We start from the raw sequence: 8081 nt of genomic DNA on the forward strand, positions 1-8081 counted from the left end.
TTGTCGTCATTATTTTTCTTTGATTTGGTCCTTTGTTGTAAAGGAAAAGTGCACCAGGCACCTTCCTTTGATCATCTTGCTGACATCACTTGTCTGGAATAGTATCGTTTGGGGTATCTCTTATGAACAATATCTAGCTAGTCTAATCTGAAAATTTTAAAAGAGATGATTTGAAACCACCATCCGTATTATTATCAATAATATATTTGAACTAATTTCTTTCATATTAATATTGTTATTAATTACTTGTGGTCCTTGGGATTGAATCCAGGGCCTCACACATCTATCTATATCCCTTCACTACATCTCCAGCCCACTTCCATATTATTTCATGGTTGCCACTTAATATACTTTTTGTCTCTTATCATTCTTTATTTCTAATTATGTAGTTCTAATTTTCTTTGTCTTATGTTCATTTTACATGTTTGGGGAGTTATGTTTTCTATTTCCTATTTATATTCTGTGTTATATAAATGCATAGTTAAAAATTTAAACATCTTTCTAGCTAAATATAAAATTATTCAACACTTTAATTCTTTTCACAAACAAGAAAGAAAAGTCAAAGTATTGTATTCCACTCTCATCCTGTTGAGATAAGAATTTGGGGATACAAAAAGGGAAAGAGAAAGACACTAAGTCTTAAAGGAAGCACGCCTGACCATTCATGGGCAGAAAGTGCCATGAACTGTTCCAACTCCTGAACAACCCAGCCTGAGCCATTGACCTATGTCCTCAGAAAAAGCCTTAGAAATGTATCAAGACCCTAAGCAACTCAGTAACGCACTGTCTCAAAAAAAAGAAGGAGATTCTGGCTGGCCGCTTCCTCAGTCCCCTCGCTCCCTTCCCCGCAATGGCCCAGGAGCCGCCGGCGAAGGAGCGCGCGAACGCGTGACGCGGCCCGGCTTGCTCGCGTCCTCTCGCGCCCCGCCGCCCGCCACCCGCCCATGGCCCCGGCCGCCGCGGACAAGCTGCGCTGAGGCGGGCCGCGCGGAGACGTGGGGCTGCCGCGGTGGCCCTCGCAGCCCGCACCTCGCCGCCTGCCCGCGGTGCGGGTGCACGCCGGTCGCCATCGCCTTCGCGCCTGGCTGATGGGGGCGCTGTCCACCCCGCCGTCTGCGCCGCTCCCTGGAGTTCGGCGGAGCCCGGCAGCCAGGGCGGCAGAGGCGTGAGGAGCCGGATGCCGCCGCCGCGGGGGCCATGACCGTGGAGCAGAACGTGCTGCAGCAGAGCGCGGCGCAGAAGCACCAACAGACATTTTTGAATCAACTGAGGGAAATTACTGGGATTAATGATGCCCAGATATTGCAGCAAGCCTTAAAGGATAGTAATGGAAACTTGGAATTAGCAGTGGCTTTCCTTACTGCAAAGAATGCCAAGACCCCTCAGCAGGAGGAGACAACTTACCAAACAGCTCTTCCTGGCAATGATCGGTACATCAGTGTGGGAAACCAAGCAGATACAAATGTGATTGATCTCACTGGAGATGATAAAGATGATCTTCAGAGAGCAATTGCCTTGAGTTTGGCGGAATCAAGCAGGGCATTCAGGGAGATTGGAATAACTGATGAGGAGCAAGCCATTAGCAGAGTTCTTGAAGCTAGCATAGCAGAAAATAAAGCGTGTTTGAAGAGGACCCCTACGGAAGTTTGGAGGGATTCTCGAAACCCTTATGATAGGAAAAAGGCAGGACAAAGTTCCTGTTGGGCTAAAAAATGTTGGCAATACTTGTTGGTTTAGTGCTGTTATTCAGTCATTATTCAATCTTTTGGAATTTAGAAGATTAGTTCTGAATTATAAGCCTCCATCAAATGCTCAAGATTTACCCCGAAACCAAAAGGAACATCGGAATTTGCCTTTTATGTGTGAGCTGAGATGTCTATTTGCACTTCTTGTTGGTACCAAAAGGAAATATGTTGACCCATCAAGAGCAGTTGAAATTCTTAAGGATGCCTTCAAGTCAAATGACTCACAGCAGCAAGATGTGAGCGAGTTTACACACAAATTATTAGATTGGTTAGAAGATGCCTTCCAAATGAAAGCTGAAGAGGAGACGGATGAAGAGAAGCCAAAGAACCCTATGGTAGAGTTGTTCTATGGAAGATTCCTAGCTGTGGGAGTGCTTGAAGTATCCTCTTCAGGTCAATGGGTTCAAAGATCTGCACAAGTGCCTAGAAGCTGCAATGAAGGAGAAATTGAGTCTCTACATTCAGAGAATTCTGGAAAATCAGGCCAAGAGCATTGGTTTACTGAACTACCACCTGTGTTAACATTTGAATTGTCAAGATTTGAATTTAATCAAGCATTGGGAGACCAGAAAAAATTCACAACAAATTAGAATTTCCTCAGGTTTTATATCTGGACAGATATATGCACAGAAACAGAGAAATAACAAGAATTAAGAGGGAAGAGATCAAAAGACTTAAAGATTACCTCACAGTATTACAACAAAGACTAGAAAGATATTTAAGCTATGGTTCAGGTCCCAAGCGATTCCCTTTGGTGGATGTTCTGCAGTATGCATTGGAATTTGCCTCAAGTAAACCTGTCTGCACTTCTCCTGTTGATGACATCGATGCTAGTTCCCCACCTAGTGGTTCCACACCATCACAGACATCACCAAGCACAACAGATCTACAGGGAGCTCCTTCTTCAGAACTGCCCAGCACATCCCCTCCATCAGTTTCTGCCATTTCATCGAGGTCAGTAATACACAAACCGTTCACTCATTCTCGGATATCTCCAGATTTGCCTATGCATCCAGCACCAAGGCACATAACAGAAGAAGAACTTTCTGTGCTGGGAAGCTGTTTACATCGCTGGAGGACAGAAATAGAAAATGACACAAGAGATTTGCAGGAAAGCATATCCAGAATCCATAGAACAATTGAACTGTTGTACTCTGACAAATCCATGATACAAGTTCCTTATTGCTTACATGCTGTTTTAGTTCATGAAGGCCAAGCTAATGCTGGACACTACTGGGCATACATTTTTGATCATCGTGAAAGCAGATGGATGAAGTACAATGATATTGCTGTGACAAAATCCTCATGGGAAGAACTAGTGAGGGACTCTTTTGGTGGTTATAGAAATGCCAGTGCATACTATTTAATGTATATAAATGATAAGGCACAATTCTTAGTTCAAGAGGAGTTTAATAAAGAAACTGGGCAGGCACTTGTTGGAATAGAAACACTACCACCAGATTTGAGAGATTTTGTTGAAGAAGAAAACCAGCGATTTGAAAAAGAACTCGAGGAGTGGGATGCACAACTTGCCCAGAAAGCTTTGCAGGAAAAGCTTTTAGCATCTCAGAAACTGAGGGAGTCTGAGTCTTCTGTGACAACAGCACAAGCAGGAGAACCAGAATATCTAGAGCAGCCATCAAGAAGTGATTTCTCAAAGCACTTGAAAGAAGAAACAATTTGAATAATTACCAAGGCATCACATGAGCATGAAGATAAAAGTCCTGAAACAGTTTTGCAGTCGGCAATTAAGTTGGAGTATTCAAGGTTGGTTAAGTCCAAGAAGACACCCCCCCAGAAACAGATTATCGCCTGCATCATGTAGTGGTCTACTTCATCCAGAACCAGGCTCCAAAGAAGATCATTGAGAAAACATTGCTGGAACAATTTGGAGATAGAAATCTGAGTTTTGATGAAAGGTGTCACAACATAATGAAAGTCGCTCAAGCCAAACTAGAAATGATAAAACCTGAAGAAGTGAACTTGGAGGAATATGAGGAGTGGCATCAGGATTATAAAAAATTTAGGGAAACAACTATGTATCTTATAATTGGACTAGAAAATTTTCAAAGAGAAAGTTATATAAATTCCTTGCTGTTCCTTATCTGTGCTTATCAGAATAACAAAGAACTCTTGTCTAAAGGCCCATACAGAGGACATGATGAAGAGTTAATATCACATTATAGAAGAGAATGTTTACTAAAATTAAATGAGCAAGTTGCAGAACTGTTTGAATCTGGAGAGGATTGAGAAGTAAACAATGGTTTGATTATCATGAATGAGTTTATTGTTCCATTTCTGCCACTGCTACTGGTGGATGAAATGAAATAGAAAGATATACTTGCTGTGGAAGATATGAAGAATCGATGGTGTTCATACCTAGGACAAGAAATGGAATCAAACCTCCAAGAAAAGTTGACCGATTTTCTGCCAAAACTGCTTGACTGTTCAACGGAGATTAAAGGTTTCCATGAGCCACCAAAGTTACCTTCCTATTCCACACATGAACTCTGTGAGTGCTTTGCCCGAATCATGTTGTCCCTCAGTCGAACTCCTGCTGATGGAAGATAAACTGCACACACACTTTCCCTAAACACACTGTATAAACTTTTTTTTAGTTCTTAACCCTTGCCTTCCTGTCACAGGGTTTGCTTGTTGCTGCTATAGTTTTTAACTTTTTTAATTTTAATAACTGCAAAAGACAAAATGACTATACAGACTTTAGCCAGACTGAAAATAATAAAGCTGAGAATCGCATGGCGCTCAGACTTTGTTTTAACCAGAACTGATGTATAATTATAAATCTGATTTTATTATGGCAAAACTATGCTTTTGCCACCTTTCTGTTGCAGTGTTACTTTGCTCTTATCTTTTCTTTATCAGCGACTTTCCATTCAGTCTGGATCCTTCCATGACGACAGTCATTTTAAGTGTTCAGCACTTGTGTATGATATATAATATTTGGTAGCTTGTAAATGAAATTAAAGAATAAAGTTTTATTTATGGCTAAAAAAAAAAAAAAGAAGGAAAGAAGAAGGAGGGGCCGGGGTTGTCGCTCATAATGAGCTACAGTCTTAATGAGCTGCTGGGTTCAATTCCAATCACCACAAAGAAAAAGTAACACGAGGGTACAATGTATAAGCACGAGGAAAACTGGCAAGAAACTGCTTAACTCTGCCCTAACTCTGCCCTAACTCCACCTCTACTCCAGTCCCCAGCAACAGTCCCTCTATAAATATTAATACCTCACCCCAATGGGTTGCTGCTCCTCATGCTCAAGATAGCTCACATTCTCCCTTGAATGTGCCTCTGCTTTCCTAAATCAACCTCTGTCTATACTTCTGACTGGTGCATGCTGAGATTATTTTCTGTAATGTATGCCGAGCACCCTGCTGGTTCTGAGTCCAGTTATTTCTTTCTGGAAAGTTTTCAGACTCTTCTTCAGGGGCACCTCTTCTCCTGTGATACTACCTCCCAGTTTTCAAGTTTATTTCCCAGCTTGTAATAAAGATATCTAATTTAGTAATATTTTAAGTAGAAAATACACACTTAGGGCTGGGGCTGTGGCTCAGTGGTAGAGCACTTCCCTAGCATGTGTGAGGCACTGGGTTCTATTCTCAGCACCACATCTAAATAAATGAATAAAATAAAGATCTATCAATATCTAAAACAATATTAAAAACAAAGTACACATTTAGAATCATTCATAATGATAGGGGACAGACAGATGGAAGTGATAGGAACACAAGGTTAAGGAAATCATTCTATAAAATAGGCCCACTGTATTGACCCCCACATACTTTCTTTTCCAAGAAGAAGTGTACCTGCCTGGCTTTAGTTGACAGGTTATATCACATTCCTCCACAAATTACCTGTTATTTGTAGGAAAAGTGCAGGCCCAAAATAATGTTAAAAAAAAGTATAAGTTACACTGAAGGGAAAGACTCGTGGGTCTTTCACAGACCAGATCTTGGAATTCAGGGAGATAAGGATAATTCCCCCAACCATGAAATCTGTAAGAATTTATGGTTAAGAATCCAAATTAGAACCAGTCAGCATGAGCCAAAGTGGCTTAGAGTTATCACGGCATTGGGTAGTTGGAAGTCTGATGGCATCCTGCTGTCAGTCAAAAGTCAAGATGTGGACCTGTGTGGAACTCTCTGGAAACTTCTCTGGGATCCCTAATAAAATTGAAGTGAGGAGCACCTGCAGTCCCTCTCGTGTCGAGAGGACCCACTTTCTCACTTTAGTGTCCCCCTTTCCTATCTCTTTTAATAAACTTATTGCCTGTTATTCTGAGTGATATCTAATATTTCACTTTATTTCCAGGGTCAGGATTTGAAGGGGGGGACTTCATGCTGCCCCAGTTTCACAGAAGTACCCAGACCTGAAACAATATTATTTTATGAATTTCATTGCTTATTATTGATACTTCTTTCCATCTATTATTCACTTTTATCTTTTATTTATCTGTTTTTAGTTTGAGTATCCACATTTATCTTCATATACACATTCCTACATGTTTATATATATTCATATTCATATGTATATATGAATATACTTTAACAACAACCAAATTCTTGCTCATAAATTTTTATATATATTCAGTTATATAATCATAAACTATAACAAATTGTAAACATCTATCTCAAAAGAAAAACAACTATATACAAATTTATATCCATTTAAATATTTTCATGTATATTTTTACATATATATTCACATTTGTATTTTTGTATATTGATAAACATATTCAATCCCCAAACTAACCCTGTTTTTTCTACATTAGTCCTATATCTACCAGTATCTCAGATTAACCTCTATACATATAAACCATGACATTTTACATGAATGTACCTATGTATGTGGGGATTTAACACATGACAGCTGTGGCTTTGGATGTGTCTTGTCACATCTCCTTCCCTGGCACAAAGCAGAGAGAGAGAGTGGGCAGACACGGAGGCACTGGTGAAGCCCAGCAAGGGACAGTGAGGTGGAAGAGCAGGCACCCCAGGGATCAAAAAGTGACCCGCCCCTTCTTCTCCCAGGGTGGGCTCACACTTTACTTTGTGTGAACCAACATTTACTGAGCACCCACTGTATGCTGGTCAGCATGGGGATGAAAACTGTGTAAGCAGAACTTCATCCTTGGGAGGCCCGGAGGTGAACAAGCGTCCTAGGCAGGCTAAGGGCTTCCTTGTATGTTGACCTTGACAAAAATGGGTATGAAAAAGCATTGTGGGGTCCAGGCAAGGGTGATTTATATTTTTCTAAGAGAGTATGAGGGAAGTTCAAGTCCAGTTGTCACAAGAAAGTACCATAATCTTGTCTGTGTCACAGCCCCATATGGACAAATATGGACAGTGTTCTTGGCACGTGCACATGCATGCCCAAACACACACACACACACACACACACACACACACACACACACACATACTGCATTATTTTGCTCAAAAGCAAAACACAGTATGGCAAAGGCAACACTCAACTCCAGGTGTCTGTTCTTTCCTATCTCCAGTCACTGCCTGGGGAGGTGTTTGGGGGCTTAGGGTTGCTCTCCTTCAACAAAGACTGACTGACTCTGTGTGTGTGTGTGTGTGTGTGTGTGTGTGTGTGTGTAGGGAAGGTGCTGTTTCTATAACCGAGGTCAAACGCAATTCACATTGGATTTGGGGGGAAATTGAGTGGATCATGGAGTAAGTTTAGGAGCTCAGTCTCTAGAATCAGAGAACTTGGATTTCAATCTTAGTGCCACCAGTGTCTGCCTTTGTGATCAGGGAAAAGTAAATTCTCTGACCTCAGTTTCTTCATCTGCCAAATGGTCATAATGATTATACCTGCTCCACTGAGTGGTAAGAGTTAAAGGAATTAATCTACATAAAACACTTAATAAATACTAGTGGTTATTGTTATTTTTTAATACTCATCTGTATGTTGTTTTCATAATGTTCAAGCCAGTCAAGGGTCCAGTCACTGGACCCCTGTGTGGGCAGAACAGCCACAGAGCTATGCTATTCATGTGAGCAACACACAGAGTAGGGACATGCTAGGCACAGACCCTGCCACTTGGTGTGATTTGAAGCTATAATGTCTACCTATCTCCCAAGTTCCTCATCTAAAAGCTTGAAACATTAATTTTTAAAATTCCAACCATCATTTCAGTATGTTAAAGTTCATGATACCATAGCCTGGGGAGAGAAAACACAAGTCCCTCTTACCACGTGACAGACACACCTTGATGCATTCCTGAGCAGTGGATACAGACAGAACAAGCTCTTTCTGTGTGAGAAGGGAGGAGACCAGGCTTAGGGAAGTCAGTTGGGAGCCCCAAGG

General features: G+C 41.2%; 1 pseudogene; it reads left to right on the top strand.

The window, feature by feature from the left end:
* The first annotated feature begins 1114 nt into the window (after window positions 1-1114).
* LOC124984962 (ubiquitin carboxyl-terminal hydrolase 25-like) lies at window positions 1115-4753 on the top strand (annotated as a pseudogene).
* Window positions 4754-8081: the final 3328 nt, after the last annotated feature.

This window comes from Sciurus carolinensis, chromosome 5 (assembly GCF_902686445.1).
Source record: "Sciurus carolinensis chromosome 5, mSciCar1.2, whole genome shotgun sequence".
In the NCBI taxonomy this organism is placed as follows: Eukaryota; Metazoa; Chordata; class Mammalia; order Rodentia; family Sciuridae; genus Sciurus; species Sciurus carolinensis.